Source organism: Anomaloglossus baeobatrachus, chromosome 5, assembly GCF_048569485.1.
Source record: "Anomaloglossus baeobatrachus isolate aAnoBae1 chromosome 5, aAnoBae1.hap1, whole genome shotgun sequence".
Taxonomy (NCBI): Eukaryota; Metazoa; Chordata; class Amphibia; order Anura; family Aromobatidae; genus Anomaloglossus; species Anomaloglossus baeobatrachus.
Window position 1 is genome coordinate 408764661 of NC_134357.1, and position 18676 is coordinate 408783336.

General features: G+C 45.8%; 1 protein-coding gene across 2 annotated transcripts in view; it reads right to left on the reverse strand.

Annotated features, from left to right (window-relative positions):
* ITGA3 (integrin subunit alpha 3) overlaps positions 1-18676 on the reverse strand; it is a 126066-nt gene that overhangs the window by 105809 nt on the left and 1581 nt on the right. The window lies entirely within an intron of this gene.

An 18676-nucleotide genomic window follows, 5' to 3' on the forward strand; every position in this document is an offset into this window, starting at 1 on the left:
GAACTATCCTAAAGACTATTGTTGCCAGGTGAAGCTGGACACACGCGGTATGGTATGGCTGTGATATCCATTGTCTAGAGGAGCATAAGGTCTATGGCTGCTATAAGACAAGGAAACAAGAAAACTTGTTGCATTGTTAACCTTCCTAGGTGATTAATACGACCCAGAACCTCAGATCTTCACAGGGGACATTATAACTGGAAAGGGCCCAGCATGGGAAAGATTAGTACTGGAAGGGAAACACGATGTTAAACATTATTATTGCACGGGGTCCAGGGTGGGGACAATACTACTGGAACGGGCACAAGATGGGGGACATTATTACTGCAAGGGGCGCATACTGGAGGACATTACTACAGGAGGGAGGAGATTATTAAATTATTAGGTGGCCAACATACATGTCTTTATAGGATTTAGAACGCTACAATGTCCCATACATCTGATCAACATGCAGGTGGGAGCACTGGTCCAAAATTTGCAACTGGGCCCATTGGACTATTTACACCACCGATATTCAGCTGATGTTAATGCAAAGTATATGGGGGCCTTTACAATCAGGAAAGGAGGCAGATGGAGGTACACGTGACTGTAGGTTCAGATCATACAAGGTTTGTGCTCTGCAACTATGTAGACACATAGTTCTGCATAGGAACCATACACAAAGCCCAGTAAGAGATTTGTAATTATGATTATTCATTAAGTTGCTTTACTTTTTATTTCATATTCAGTGGAGCAATAAATAATGTGCTGGAAAATAATATAGCGTATATCCTTGATATGTAAAAATGCTGGCTCTGAAGGAGCTATGCCAAAAAAGGTTTCATAGAAACAAACTCACAATGGTTAAGAGACACATTGATATTATACACATAAGATGAACCAGGAACTAATGTGAGGCAATGGTTAATCATCGTTATTAATGACTGCACTAGCCAAGAGAAATAATCAATAGGAATGCAGCAGGAGACATCACTTATTATTACGGTAGGTCTACCCTTTGCAAAAAGCTGAAAAAAATCCCATAGAAGTCTATTAAAGTCAACAATTTTTTGTTAATTCTGTTTTAGCAACTATTGTTTCACTCTGAGGTGAATATGTTATCAATGATCTCAAAACTGACCAAGAAAATATAGTGAACCACCGAATAATCATTGAATTACAATAAATCAGACTACGATATACACATTTGACTAATGTGGGCCAAACCCCCGATTTCATTGAGAATTAAAGACTATCTTATGTAATAGGGACTTGCTGAGTCTAACCCAGGGGCAAATGTCAGGAGAAAGAAGGATCAGGAAAATGGATTTCAGCATGCCCTATACTTATGTTCTCGGGGGGAGATGTTTGGCAGAGACCGGGCTTATCCTGAAGGGGCATGACTTGGACTTGGGGTCTACCGGGTTTTCACCAGAGCCTCTGATGGTAAGAATAAACTTAGCTGCCGATAAACATCAGGTACCACTTCAGGGCAGTCCGCGGTACTGAAGTAACTGACCAAGTGTTAGCAAAGCAGGTACAGATGACAGGCAGGGTATAGCTGGTAGTGGTGGCCGACTGGACGAAGTATATGCAGGAGACAGGCAGGACGGGTTCAGGTATAGAAGACGGACAGGATAGGTTCAGGTACACAATGGGCAGACAGCAGACATGTGTACTGACGGGATCAAGATCACTAGGAACCTAATTGCTCAGGCACCTCTCTACAGGGAGAGGTGACTTAATGCCCAGTGCCTCTCAGCCATAAGCTGGGCAACACTTTCTGAGTGCGCGCACTGTCCCTTTAAGAAGCAAGGATCACGTGAGCGCCCTCAGGATGTTGCCAGGAGAAATGCGCGACATGCATAGGCCTTGGACCGTGGAGACTTGGGAAGGAGCTGGTGAGAAGCAGACCAGCCACAGTGGTGAGAACATAAATGTCCCTGCCGAGTAAAGGAAGCAGGACAATGCAGGGATACAGGCATTACATTATGCTACTAGTCGCTACATCACTTGGACTTGGAGAGACTATGGGGAAAAAAAATAAGAATACATAGGGTAAATAGGAAAGAATACTAAACCACTACACCATCAAGGATTGATATTTATCAAGTCAATCATCACTGAATGACTAATCCACCGTGCCAAACAAAATTGACCCTAAACCAGTAGCTCAGAAGCAAATGACCAAACCACTTGATCACAATTTTGCTGCTAAACTAGATCACTGTAAAGGATGATGAAAAAAATATCTATTGTATACATAAGTCCAGGCCCCCAAGTATGAGTAAAGCCAGGGTGTGGGCTTGCATGTTCCAGCACAGCCAACCACTTGTAGACTTCAGAACACTAGATAGGCATGGAACAGCACTCTCCGAATTTAACAGGTTTGCTTCAAAACGTCTTTATTATGTATTATCTCGATTCCAAAGGAGCCAGTTTTATAGATCAGTTTATCATTCTTTATATTTCATCCATACTTAGGTCACTACATGAGTGACAATATAATTATGCTGTCTCTTATGATGGCTCATCTAATGTATTATTATATCTCTCGACACTGTCCAAAATTTTCTGCATTGCAGGTTTTTTTATTGCTGTATCTGATAGACAATCGATATAAGCTCTAGTACTGCATCCCGTGTACTCAATTTACTCATTCTTCACCTAATATGATGGATCAGATATACTGTTTCTTGAGCACAGAATGTTGCTTCATGGTATACATGTCATATTTTCTTAGGTTGTGTTATGTTTTTGTGTTATACCTGTTTTGCCGAATGGTCTCTTACCCAAAACATCGCGCTCACAAGAGAGTATATTCATGAATGCAGGGTGTCTCTTTGGAACTGGATACTACACAATAATGATGTTTTGAAACAAACCTGCTAATTTTGGAGAGCTGTTCCATCCATAGCTAAATGTTATGAGAGGACATCTGCCGGAATACAGGAAGAGCTGGCCATTATATAACTGATCATCTTGGATGATCACTAAATTTATGGTTCACACGGGAAAAACACAAAGCCATTGGCTCATTTGGGATTGGGTCTTGTGCCAGTTGGTCTACTGGAATTTGACAAAATGCCACTGGGTCAACACAATGCGATTGTACGTGATTCTACAAAGACCACAATTAACTACAAGTATTCTTCTAATGTTTAGAGCCTGCTAATCTTTAGATGAACCATTACAAATGGAAAAATACAACACATGTACCGCCAGGAAAAAAATGTCCATTTAATAGTCCAGAACTTTAAAGGAGTTGTCCGACATTAACTTAACAAAAATTTTTGAGTTTATCTGTGCTGTATTGTCATATAAATCACCCCTACATTGTTATTTTTTGTTTTCTAACTTTTGTTCCTCTTGAATTATCCCTTTATTCTCTGCAGCTCTTGTTTACATTCAGATCCAGCAAACTGACCACTTCCTGTGCTGAACCTCAGTCAGAGCTGTCACCGCCCACCCCAGTGTCCAGCCCCACCCCAGTGTCCAGACCCACCCCAGTGTCCATCCCCACCCCAGTGTCCAGCCTCGCCCCCTGCCCGCCCTCTGCACACACATTCCATATCAGTATTCTGCCCCAGCACCTGACCTGGTATCACTACAGCATTGCATATAACAGCCCCACATCGGGCTCTGCACCGCACACATATGGCTCTGTACCGCACACGCACACATATGGCTCTGTACCACACACGCACACATATGGCTCTGTACCGCACACACATGGCTCTGCACCGCACACGCACACATATGGCTCTGTACCGCACACGCACACATATGGCTCTGCACCGCACACGCACACATATGGCTCTGCACCGCACACGCACACATATGGCTCTGCACACGCACACACATGGCTCTGCACCGCACACGCACACATATGGCTCTGCACCGCACACACATGGCTCTGCACCACATACGCACACATATGGCTCTGCACCGCACACATATGGCTCTGCACCGCACACATATGGCTCTGTACCGCACACGCACACATATGGCTCTGCACCGCACACATATGACTCTGCACCGCACACGCACACATATGGCTCGGCACACGCACACACATGGCTCTGCACCGCACACGCACACATATGGCTCTGCACCGCACACGCACACATATGGCTCTGCACATGCACACATATGGCTCTGCACCTCACACGCACACATATGGCTCTGTACTGCACACGCACACATATGGATCTGCACCGCACACGCACACATATGGTTCTGCACCGAACACGCACACATATGGCTCTGTACCTCACACGCACACATATGGCTCTGCACCGCACACGCACACATATGGCTCTGCACACGCACACACATGGCTCTGCACCGTACACGCACACACATGGCTCTGCACACGCACACACATGGCTCTGCACCGCACACGCACACATATGGCTCTGTACCGCACACGCACACATATGGCTCTGCACCGCACACATATGGCTCTGCACCGCACACATATGGCTCTGCACCGCACACGCACACATGTGGCTCTGCACACGCACACACATGGCTCTGCACCGCACACGCACACCACACACGCACACATATGGCTCTGCACCGCACACGCACACATATGGTTCTGCACCGCACACGCACACATATGGCTCTGTACCTCACACGCACACATATGGCTCTGTACCTCACACGCACACATATGACTCTGCACCGCACACGCACACATATGGCTCTGCACACGCACACACATGGCTCTGCACCGTACACGCACACACATGGCTCTGCACACGCACACATATGGCTCTGCACCTCACACGCACACATATGGCTCTGCACACGCACACATATGGCTCTGCAACCCCACCCCATCCCCATCGGGAACACATGTGGAGTACATACGCACCTGTCCTCGGTCCCCGCCGCTCCTGCACGTTCGTGCGCTGTCTGTGCTCTCTTCAGCACAGTAGTGACGTCACCACTGTGCTGAAGAGAGCACAGACAGCGGGAGGGACAGTGATGAGAAGCTGCGCTGCGCTGCTTCTCATCAGCACTTTCAAATGTACCGGCATCGGTGATCTGTGATGCCGGTACATTTGAATGTGCGATCCTGGGCAGGGGGCCCGCGGTGCTGGCGCTGACACCACGGCAGCTGCAGCCAGGCCCCGCCCCCAGGTCACGGACCCCACAGCAGTGCAGGGGGAGGTGCGGGGGAATGTGTGGGAGGGTGCAGGGAAGGGGGGCGGTGCTCATCGCACTGTACAGCCCAGCAGGGAGGCGACATGCTGTTCCACATTTGCATGTCAACATGGCCCTGCCCATGTAGACATGAAATGACCGGAAGCAGCAACATCGCGGCAGGAGCGGTCACATGACCGCTCTGAGCCGGGGGAGAGGGGCTGACAGCAGGGCAGGTAAGTGGTCTCTATCTACTTACCTGCCCCAATGTAGCCCAATAGGGAAATAAAAAAAAATGTCAAAGAAGCCGGATAACCCCTTTAACTTAGGTTTTCAGTATACATAACAACGTCCCAGTGACCATAGATGTGGAGTGTTGAGGCAGGACCCCAAACATACAAAATGTATTTTAAATTGGCTATACACAGTGTTGTTGCTGGTATAGTGTCTGAGAAAATACCTTTTCATTGGTATGCAATGAGGACGCTTTGGTGCATCTTTGGCATGGCCAAAAGTTTGGTGCACCGTTACTTCTCATTTGCAAATTTGGGTCTGTCCCCTGCTTCTGATTGGCAGTGCTTGCTGTGGCCGAGCAATCTCTTTCATGCCTCCTTTCTCTTGATGCTGGTTGCTGCGCTAATACACCCAGAAGTGTATTGAGTGGCATCAGAAGAAAGGAGGGTCAAGGGGTGCTAAGATAACCGTAAGACTGTGGGCCCTGCGCTCACCCTGACCCTGGAGGTACCCTTGATGGTAGGAACGTCCAGGTCTCCACCCTAGCCTTGTCTCCTACCGGGCCCTGTCCTAAAACCTCCCCCATACACCCAACCCGGGGGTGAGCTGGACCCAAAGTAACAACCTACCCAAGACACAGACTAAGGGATCTAACTGAAACACACTCACACCGCAAATAACCACAGAGGAAAGAAAAAACGACACCAGAGGCAATACACCAAAAAGGGTAGGAGTAATTCACACCAGGGTACTCACTAACAGCACAAAATAGAGATATTAAACGGACACCAGGATTTCGCAACTGCAAGCAGAGACTATCCTCGGCGGTCTCCTACTACACACTCCAGCCTTAAATAGAAGGAGAACAGTTGTGGAAGGTAATCAGCCTGGGTCTCAGAAGAGTTGCACACTGCTCCAAAAAGGATTAACTCCTGCAAGGCTGGAAGCAGTCAAACAACTCAGCCGATGCCCAGCCGAGCTGAGCACTTAAGAGAGACCAGGTTGCCTCTCAGACACTGCAATGTGAACAGCGCCCGACGCCGTAGAACTAATCTGCATGTGTGGATTCCGACAGCGCTTGAGATAGTGAGGAAAACGCGCCCCGCCACCGTGTGCTCGCGCAACTAAGCAAAGCCAGTGAGCATGCACATACACACCAATGATATTCAGACAGTGCTCGCTCTGGGAAGCGAGCACGATCAATCAGAAGTGAGGGAAGACCCCCAATAAGCAAATGAGGAGGCTTAAGGGTGCACCAAACTCTTGACCATGACAAGGGTGCACCAAAGTCTCCTCATTTGGATATGAATTCAAAGTTATTTTCTCAGACACTGTACCAGTAACAGGTACAGTGCTGGTATGACTTTCATACAGTTAAGTTCCCCACAACACTGCATAGCCCATTGAAAATGTATTTTGGGAGTGACAAATTCCCTTTAAGCTTTAGAGCATGGAAAGATCAGAAGTAGTGGTGTACCCACCTATATATATAATACCTCCTATTACATATATGTTAGAATTCTAATAAAAGCTCCTACCTTCTCCACGATATTGGTGCATATATTCTTTCACCTACTGTAAGTTGAGCTGACATTTCATGGGGAGGATGTGGGTGTCTTTGTTTTAGTTTTGGATGTGTGAAATTTAACACTTCGACCCTACGGAGATTGCGGGTCGTCTATACACAGTCCATACACTAGGTGAATCAAGATCACAAGTTGGAATTCCAGTTTACATATTCATTTCACGCAGGTTTTTACTCGTCTTCTGGAATTCTTGAGTCAAGTAAAACAAAACGAACTAAGACTCATTGCAAGAGTTAAAAATCGATCTTCCCAGATAAAGCGGATGCTGTGATCCTCCACCAATCATAGCACCTATGGAAAGGTTGTCTTGATTTCAGGTAAAACTGATGGTTCTTGAGTCAAGATCCATGTCTAAAGAAGCTCTTGGCTTTTACAAGTAGAGGTGGTCCAAACTAAGGTATCCAACTCCATGGGGTTTTAATGATAAGTATCAAGGTATACCTGTTTTACCAAAAATAGAATATAAAATGGAGGGACGGTCATTGGGTGGAAACCAGAGATCCATGCTAGGTCTAACCCAACATTCAATTGACATTGATGTTCTCTAAGGGGTACTTTGCACACTACGACATCGCAAGCTGATGCTTGCGATGCCGAGCGCGATAGTCCCCGCCCCCATCGCAGCTGCGATATCATTGTGATAGCTGCCGTAGCAAACATTATCGCTACGCCAGCTTCACATGCACTCACCTGCCCTGCGACGTCGCTCTGGCCGGCGACCCGCCTCCTTCCTAAGGGGGCGGGTCGTGCGGCGTCACAGCGACGTCACACGGCAGGCGGCCAATAGAAGCGGAGGGGGGAAGATGAGCGTAAACATCCCGCACACCTCCTTCCTTCCGCATAGCCGGCGTGAGCCGCAGGTAGGAGATGTTCCTCGCTCCTGTGGCTTCATATACAGCGATGTGTGCTGCCGCAGGAATGAGGAACAACATCGTAACAACGGTCATTTCCAAATTATGGAAATGACCGACCCTACACCGATGATACGATTTCGACGCTTTTGCACTCGTTAATCGTATTAAAAACGATTTACACACTACGATATCAACTGCGACACCAGATGTGCGTCACTTTCGATTTGACCCCACCGACATCGCACCTGCGATATCGTAGTGTGCAAAGTGCCCCTTAGAGTCAGGAGACTTGCATGAATAGACTAATAGAAGTGGTCCATAAAGGTTGTCTAACCCAACATACGCCTTGATGAATCCTTGATTTATATATTTACTTGAAATGTCTTATTTGGTGAGGGTTATACATACATCTACAGACATACGTGAGCATTTCAAGCAGTTTTCCATCATAAAAGAATTCCTCGTATTTCCCTATTTTAGCAAAATATATTAAACAATACTTCCCATCTTAATAGATGGATTTTGTCAGATAGTGGTAGCAAAAACAAGCACTTTTGTAATATACTGCTTATTAAAATTTTCTGCAATTCTTGAAAATGTTTTGTTTACAGTTCATTGCCTTGGCATCCGACCACAGCTACTAGACAGTTGAACATGTGTAGGGATGAGTAGAAACTCTTTTCTATTGAGCTTGTAAGCACTTTTTTCGGAGCTGGCCAAGACCGCTGAAGCACAGTGTTAGGCCGAGGCCACACGGGGGACTACTGCGATCCCCACATGACTCTCGACTCACGCTGGCAGCACAGTGGGAGCCGTGTGTTATGCGCGTGTCACTGCGACTGAGGTCCGATCGTGCGATCAGACCACAGCTGCGGGGGGCGGGCCGGCACTGAGGAGGGGAGGGCCGGCGCTGAGGATGGGAGGGCCAGCGCTGAGGTGGGGAGGGCCGGCGCTGAGGATGGGAGGGCCAGCTCTGAGGAGGGGCGGGCCAGTGCTGAGGAGGGGAGGGCCAGCACTGAGGAGGGGAGGGCCAGTGCTGAGGAGGGGAGGGCCAGTGCAGAGGAAGGGAGGGCCAGTGCAGAGGAAGGGAGGGCCGGCGCTGAGGAGGGGAGGGCCAGTGCTGAGGAGGGGAGGGCCGGCGCTGAGGAGGGGAGGGCCAGCACTGAGGAGGGGAGGGCCAGCACTGAGGAGGGGAGGGCCAGCACTGAGGAGGGGAGGGCCAGCACTGAGGAGGGGAGGGCCAGCACTGAGGAGGGGAGGGCCAGTGCTGAGGAGGGGAGGGCCAGTGCTGAGGAAGGGAGGGCCAGTGCTGAGGAGGGGAGGGCCGGCGCTGAGGAGGGGAGGGCCAGTGCTGAGGAGGGGAGGGCCGGCGCTGAGGAGGGGAGGGCCAGTGCTGAGGAGGGGAGGGCCGGCGCTGAGGAGGGGAGGGCCAGTGCTGAGGAAGGGAGGGCCGGCGCTGAGGAGGGGAGGGCCGGCGCTGAGGAGGGGAGGGCCGGCGCTGAGAAGGGGAGGGAAGGATTTATCTCACTCTCTCCTCAGTAGCCGGCTATTGCCATTCTCGCTCTGCACTCGCAGTACACCAGTGTTCTGCGAGTACAGTGCGATTTTTCTCTCGCCCCATAGACTTGAATGAGTGTCTTAGGCCTTACCTCTTAATCCATGCCAGCTGAAGCACAGTGCTTACAAGCTATGCAGCAGAGGAGGTCGGTCTCCTACGCAATGAGATATAAACTGCAAGTATACTGTATATAAGCTGTAAATCACAAAATAAAATTTGTTTTCGTAAGCACTATCTGACAATATCCATCTCTGAACGCTTTAAAAAGGAGCCCTTTAAGCAGATGGATTCCTGTGGACTTAGAAAACAATTTTCAGCCACGTGGTTATTGTATTTTTTCTTAAGGATTATGGGATTTCAGTCCTATTGTTCCCAGGTACAGCAGACGCTGCCAGGAGCATGATCCGCACCCTGGTATAGCACGGCAACATTACTTTCCTTTGCTAAAGGGTGAATGAATGAATTCTGCCCCCACAGGGCACAGATTTTCTAAGAATTGAGGTATGAACAGAAGGGAGGTGATGAGAGAACACACCAAGAATCTATGGAATGCGTGGCCGGAAACGGGGACTAAACACACACACCTATATACTCACACTATACGCTGCACACACCTACTAACACAGGTAAAGAGCAGAATATTGCACCACAGCTGTGCAACCACCCGTATAAACCTTGGACATTATCTAAAATGTTACATTTTTTACTAAAACATTAGTTTTGGCATGAAAGTGGTATATAACATATGATATCACAAAAGTGAGTACACCCCCGACATTTTTGTAAATATTTTATCTTTTCATGGGACAACGCTGAAGATCTGACACCTTGATACAATGTAAAGTAGTCAGAGTAAGGGGCTTTTACTCCTTGTTCACTCTGCCATGTTAAGGTTTTTATGAATATGGGGGAACCTTTGTAAGATGTTTTTATCTTTTTGATGAAATAAAGAAAATCCATTTTAATATAGTCTGGAACTGGATGCTGGATTTTTGTTATTCTTCTGCTACAATGTAAAGTAGTCAGTATACAGGTTGTATAACAGTGTAATTTGTTGTGCTATCGAAATAACTCAACGCACAGCCTTTAATGTTTAGACCGCTGGCAACAAAAGTGAGTACACCCCTAAGTGAAAATGGCCCAATTAGCTATTTTCCCTCTCTGGTGTCATGTGACTTTATAGTGTTACAAGGTCTCAGGTGTGCTAAAGTTGGTGTTATCGCTCACACACCCTCTCATACTGGTCACTGGAAGTTCAACATGGCTCCTCATGGCAAAGAATTCTCTGAGGATGTGAATAAAAAAGAATTATTGTTCTACATAAAGATGGCCTAGACTATAAGAAGATTGCTAACACCCTGAAACTGAGCAGCAGCACGGTGGCCACGACCAGTCAGTGGTTAATCAACACAGGTTCCACTCAGAACAGGCCTCGCCATGGTCAACGAAAGAGGTTCAGTACACATGCTCAGCGTCATATCCAGAGGTTGTCTTTTCAAAATAGATGTATGAGTGCTGACAGCATTGCTGCAAAAGTTAAAGGCGTTGGGGGTCAGCCTGTCAGTGCTCAGACTATATGCCGCATACTGCATCAAATTGGTCTGCATGGCTGTCATCCCAGAAGGAAGCCCCTTCTAAAGCTGATGTCCTGTGGTCTGATGAGACCAAGATAAACTTATTTGGTTCAGATGGTGTCAAGCCTGTATGGTGGCATCCAGGTGAGGAGTACAAAGACAAGTGTATCTTGCCTACAGTCTAGCATACAGGTGAGAGTGTCATGGTTTGTGGCTGCATGAGTGCCAGCTGTGGAGAGGTACAGTTCATTGAGGGAACCATGAATGTCAACATGTACTGTGACATATTGAAGCAGAGCATGATCCCCTTTCTTCAGAAACTGGGCCACAGGATAGTATTCCAACATAATAATGACCGCAAACACAATTGATAAAGAAACTGAGGGTAAAGATGCTGGACTGGCCAACCATGTCTCCAGATCTAAACAGTATTGAGCAAAGTCTCTAACATCCACCAGTTCAGTGATGATGTCATGGAGGAGGGAAGAGGATTCCAGTGGCTCCTGTGAAGCTCTAGTGAACTCCATGCCCAAGAGAGCTAAGGCAGTGCTTTAAAATAATGGTGGGCAAGCAAAATATTGACACTTTGGGCAGAATTTGGCCATTTTTACTTAGGGGTGTACTCACTTTTGTTGCCAGCGGTTTTGAGGCTAGTGGCTGTGTGTTGAGTTATTTAGAGGGCATAGGAAATTGACACTGTTATACAAGCTGCACACTGACTACTTTACATTGTACTATCAAAGTGTCTTCAGTGTTGTCCCATGAAAAGATATAAGAAAAAATTTACACAAAAATGTGAGGGGTGTACTCATTTTTGTGATATACTGTACAGACAAGCCTCAAGCTATTACAAAACACTAGGGCCCCGATTTATCAAGACAGGCAACTTTCTCACCGGATTTGACGGGGGCTTGGAGGGGTCAGATGCTCCTGATACATTAAGGCCCTGTTCACACTGCGTTTTTACCCGCGATTTTTTTTGCGTTTTTACTGGAAAAATTTCTTGAGAAAATGGTCGTAAACTTTCAGCAGACATTCCCCAGCAAAACCTATGGAAAAAAAAATAACTGTGCGCACACTGCGTTTTTTCTCAAGAACATTCTTTCTGCAGAATTTCTTGAGAAATAGAATTAGCATGTCACTTCTTTTCTGCAGGTACCTGGGTTTTTTGCCATAGATAATGGTAAAAAAAAGCGCAGGGACCAACCTGCGGAAAACAAAACGCACCAAAAACGCACACAACACTGCGGTAAAACGCATGCAGTTTTTGGTGCATTATTGGTGCGTTTTTTGACCGCAAGTGCGCTAATCTTTCAGACTCAAGAAATTTCTTGACAAAAATCCTTTTTCTAGTGTGAACAGAGCCTAAGAGGTACACGCCTATAAATGAATCAGGAGCATCTGACAAGTGGTGCGTACATCCGTACTTTCACCATAAATCTTACTCCAATCCCTGACTGGAGTGAGATTCCTGGCGCAGAGAACACTACAGTTCGCCATGAATTAGCACCCCCGCCCCCACCCAGCTCTGACTGTTTTGGAAGAGCTAAATGAAACAGTAAATGGCAAAAGTCACCAAATTTTTGCACAACTACAATTTGCACAAAAAACTTTGCATCTTTTCAAAGTATTTTAACCAGAATTCTGCCAAAATTGCTTTGATGATTCGGACCCTAGTCCTATCTAGACAACCATTGTGTCCTATTAGGCCAGGGTTCCCAAACATACAGCCCCTGAGGCTGTTTCATGGAGCCTGCAGGCACTATAAATACCTTGACAACTGTAGCCCTATTCAGAGGGCCACCAAAGTGAGCACTTTATTTCAGTTGAATGTGCGTCCCTTGATTGAGATCTATTGCCACACAGGCACCGGCGCTCTGCACTGCAAAGCCAGTGCCAGCTGCCGGCCAATCAGAGGCCAACAGCTGACATCAGCTTGCCGCTGCAGTTGCTCATGGCAGTGACATTATATGCCGTTGTGCCAGCACACAGACATCAGCTGCTGGCCTCTGATTGGCTGGCGATTCAACAGGAGTCTAGGAGGATGCTAAGGGAACGGCGGACAGGTGAGTGGAATATTTTCTTATTTTTTTATGTGAATGTGAAGAATTGCACAATAGGGGACATTACTACAAGAAGGGGACCAGGATGAGGCATTACTATACTATAGGAGCAAGGATGGGCAAATTACTACAAGATGAGTACTAGAATGGGGACATTACTACAAGATGGGGACCAGGATGAGGATATTACAAGATGGGGACAAGGATGGGAACATTACTACATGATGGGGGGTATTACTACAAGAAAGGGACAAGTATGGGCACATTACTACAAGATGCGGACAAGGATGGGCACATTACTACAATGGGGCATTACTACACTATGGAGACAAAGATGGGCACATTACTACAAGATAAGAACCAGTGTGGTTGACATTACTACAAGGGGACAAGGATGAGGATATTACAACAAGAAGGGGACCAGAATGGGGACATTACTACAAGATAGGGAGCTGGATGGGTAGATTACTAAATGATGGGGGTTATTACTACAAGATGGGGACATTACTACAGGAAGGGCACATTACAACAAGGGGGCCAGAATGGGGCATTATTACACTATGGGCACAAGCATGGGCATTACCACAAAATGAGGACCAGGGTGGTTAAAATTACTACAAGGGGACCTGGATGGGGAATTTACTACAAGATGGGAACAAGGATGGGCACGTTACTACAAGATGTGGACCAGGATGGGGACATTACTACAAGATGGGGACCAAGACTGGGCTATTACTACAGGATGGAGGTCATAACTACAAGATGAAGACATTACTATAAGATGAAGACCATGATGGGCACATTACAACAAGAAGTGGACAAGGATGGGCACATTACCATAAGAAGAGGAGAGGACGAGGGCATTAATACAAGATAGGGACCAGGATGGGGACCTGGATAGAAACTTTACTACAGGACAGTGATCATTACTACTAGAAGATTGAGTGAGCCTCTGCCCACTAGTCGGAATCTTGCCTGGAACATGTACAGCGCAGAATTGCGGTCACGTGACCGCTGTTCCCATCTCAGAAACCAGCAAATCCTCACAGCGCACAGTGTGTGTGCTAGGAGTTCTGCAGTCACATAGACTGACACATAGAAGGGACTGCAGAACTATCATTTTAGACTGGACAACCCCTTTAAAAGGTTAGAGATGGACCACAGGAAGGAATATCTTCAAATTCCTTATAAATTTAGATATTTAAAATTTGTAAATTGAAAAAATGTCAAATGTAAAAATTGCTAATTTCTAAAATTGTTTATCACAGTCTAATTTCAGTAAAAGGAGATCTAATTATGGACCAGTGATCTCTAAAACGCGGCTGTTAGAGCCTGCTAGGAGTTGTAGTATTACAGCAGCCGGAGAGGTTAGAAGTCATGGTTACAGAGTATAGACTTCTGCATCCCATTAATGCAATCCCCAACGTTTGATTTTAGGTCCATACCACCAGATCCACTGTAAGTATTCGGCTAATCGACACTTCTGGTGGCATCCTGTCCAGAAGACAGACAAAACTTTCCTCAGGAAGCGGGCGGGCATCACCCATTATCATGTGCAAGACAGAAGGACCGTGGTCAGGGCTAGAAATGTACTAATAAGCCACAGCAGACAAGACAACACGCAAAGAAGATCTAATAACGTAACACAATAATTACAAAATCCGTCCCGGTGAGGTCAAATATGACAAAACTGCATCTTCTGTAATGAAGTCTGTCTGATATGTTACTTAAGCATAATGGAGTCAAATTTAAAGCAACACTTCAAATAAAAGTGATACACTGTGTAATATCTAGTGTATAGAGAGCAGATCCGCTATCACTTCAGCAGACCAGAGAGTGACAACGCTGGAGCATGGAGATTCGGAGTAGTCACCTGCTGATTACAGCTACTGTTGCTAGGTAACAGTCCAAGCTGATCTGGTTGCCATCTTGCATTCTCAGCACCTCTTATTTATTGGGAATTTCTTGAAGTCGCATCTGAATCTATATTCTAAATATATGAATATTATATGAATTTTATGTATCGTTGATTTCCTTGTAAAAGGGGTCGATGGACTGATCACCATGTGTTCAGATTCTAAAAGTAGCAGGCAGTTGTAACTGGAAAGCCCTTTTTTTTAGTGTCTGAAGTGTCTAACAATGAATTTTTCATTTTAGCTCATTTAGCTCTTGGCCAAGTATTCATGTGTAGGAGGGTGTTGACAGAGATCGCTGTCGGTCACATGATAGTGCCACCGACCACTCATCTCCATTGTATAGCCAGCTTCAGCCTTAGGAAACAGCTGGTTCCCCAATTATCCTTGTGGTTCATGCACATAGGACATACACTAGATGGGATTGAGATTGAATAAGGACCCAGTGTCCGAAACGCGTCCTTGTTAAATCTATTGCATTGGATTTTTATCATGAATTGTCTCTACGGATGGATTTTTTAACATGAAGTAAATAAAGTTTAGTTTTTATTATGATCGGGACGTGTTTGCTGGATATCCCTCCCTTTTTCGATTAGATGGACAAAATTATTAGGACAAACTTCTTAATCATTTTCCTTCAGTCTCATTATCCCAGGCGTATAATATCCAGCCCCTCACCATGCCGTCTGCCTTTACTAACATATGTAGGCAAGGATGGTTGACCTCGGGGAGATCAACATCCAACACCGCGGAGTCACCATCACGTGTTTCTCAACGTAGAGACACTAGAACAAGGCCCCCTGGGAAAATTTTGTTCTAGTGTCACTGCGTTGAGAAACACGTGATGGTGTCTCCGCAGTGTTGGATGTTGATCTCCCCGAGGTCAACCATCCTTACCTATGTAGTCTTCTACTAGGCAATGCTCCCACTAGCCAGTTTCCTACTCCACACTGATGAGGGGCAAATACCCCGAAACAGCTGTCTGTGGATGGATACCATGTTTCACATAGGCAGTCTCCATGACTGGAGGCTGCCCATCCCGTGGTTGTTCCTTCCCTGTGAAAGACCTGGCTAGTTTCCTGCCAGCGTTGAGAAACATGTGATGGTGTCTCTACGGCATTCTTGTTTTACTAACATATGTGACAGAATAGTTTGTTCTAAAGAGCTCACTGAATTCGAGAGCGGTAACGCACTGTCGTAACAAGTCAGATCATGACATTCCTTCCCTCATAAATATTCCACGATGAACTGTGAGGGGTTTTATTGAAAATCAGAAGCGTTTCGGAACCGTAACAACTCAGCCGTGAAGTGGAGACCACGTCAAGTTCAAGGGATGCTAACTTCAACTCATAGACGGAGCCTTTAGTGAGGAGACCCCCATAATAATGTCTGTGCGTCTAGATATGAAATATGGAAAGAAGTTGTCTGACCATTTTGACCCTTCAAAGCTAAGCTTTCTAATGTTTTTTATCTTTTAAAGCTTTAAGGTATTATCCTCATTTTACTTGAAGGCACAAACGGAGGAGGTGGACCTTAATCAGGACCCCCTTTACTGGGTTAGTTTCAAATAGCTGTAATACATTTATGTGTATCACTGCTGCTATAAGGAAATCGTAGGTCACCTAGAACCCAAGTCTTGTATTATGGCGGTCTCACACTGAAGTAAAGATACTCCTACAGATATGAAGGTTGAACATACCCACAGGACCAGCCCACCATCCTATATGTATGGTTCTCCCAACTATCCCCAAGAGAGGATATGAGGGGAAAAAACTGATTGGGCAGTTAAAACTGACATGCCCATTTTTTAGGTTTTCATGGAAGATAAGAAGAGCCGGAAGTATGTGACCGTGACTTTCTCCATTTAGCCCATTGATAACACTTGGCCGATTGTTCTTATATAGTTGTGAAAGATAGCAAATGACCATACGGCCAACAGCTATCTCATCTATAGCCTGAGGGAACAGCTGGTGGCACTGGAATTGGCACCCTATTGGCCCATGTGTGACTAAGGCCTTAGGCTTCATACACGAGACATAATGGGACCTTCATGGAGGCGCACCATAGCAGTACATGGACCTGTGTTGACCTGTGTTGACACTACGTGCCACCGTTCGGGATCCATACAAGCCATCCAGCTCTAAATCTTAATCCTAGGCCGAGCGGATGTAGATCACAGTTGCAGCGGGTTCTATAGGGTCATTTTGGTTGCACCATAAGGGAATGTGTATAGTTTTTATTACTTTGCAGTAAGTTTGCCGCCACGTACTACCCGGGATGTGCCTTGCGCACTGCTGTGTCAGTGTGTACCATTGGTCTGTACATCGCTGTTTGCACACCCCGCCCTGCAGGCACTATAAAACTTTCTTATCTGCAGGTGAGATGAACAAAGAAGGAAGAAAGTAAAGTCTTTCATTTATGTTCTGCAGAACTTTGCTCCTCCCAAGCTAAACCTTGCACATTAACCCCTCTCCTGCCCGTCTGCAGTACATTGCACATTAACCCCTCTCCCGCCAGTTTTCCATACCTCCACAATATTAGATACCTCATCTTAACTCTTGCATAGCCTCCAGAGGAGTAAGAATGCAGAATGTTAATCCATGGGGCTGCCAAAAGCGGTAAATTCTTGCTGGGTTAACCCTTTCTCCTCCACCACATGTAATTCTTAGTAGAATCTTTAGAATAGGAAGGCACGCAAGTTCTCAACAAAGGCCAGAATGACCTCCATGTTTACAATGGCCTACAACTTCTAATACCACTTTACTGGTATTTACAGCATGGAGCTCTCCTAAATCCAATACTCTATGTTATTCCAGTGTTCCCCAACCTGTAACTCTCCAGCTGTTCCAAAACCACAACTCCCATGGGGCTGTCTGGGCACGATTGGAGTTGTGGCTTTGTAACATCTGGAGAGCCACAGGCTGAGTATCCCATGTACTGCAGATACTGTCCCGCTCCATATCTGCTGGTCACACTATAACATACCATATGTCCTGCACCCGCCATGTAATGCCTGGGCTCGTTTTACACAGACATAATCTATAGTAATGGATGTTTGTGCTCTCATCCATCATTGATTACAATAAAATACTCCACAGTAGAGTGTCCGAGTCCAGCGGCCCATAAATGAATCCATCCCATAAATCACATGCGTGATACAAATCACACTGAATGGCTGCTCACAAGTGATCGGATGCACGACTGATACATTTCACTAAAGGCCTGCGCGTTTCACTGGCCCATACCGAATCAAGCTGCTCCTATAAATGGTATAGATAGCATTGTAATATTTCATTATTGCTTGTCTCATGCCTATGGCTGGTTTCCTACACAAATTTCTACAGATGGATAAGTAGAAAAGTAATAAATGTAGGTAAATGTGATATAAAACGTGTATATATAACATTTTTATATGTGAATTTATGGATCCGTTGCTTATTTGTCCACTATTAATTGTTAATTGTCTAAATCATATAAAACGGTATCTCACCCTACTACTGTGCACAAAATCACTGCTGGAGAAAGGCTCATGTGTTAACAGGCAATACAGCGCTCAGATCCGGGCACATAAAAGCCTCTCACCTATACCGGGATGGAGCACTGCCTGCCATTTTATCCTATTGTTTTAGGGGCTCAGGGGCCTGCACCCACTTTTGTATATTTTTTATGTATATGTATATATATATAGATATATAGATATATATATACACACACAGTATATTTTATTTTTATATATATATATATATATATATATAAAACAG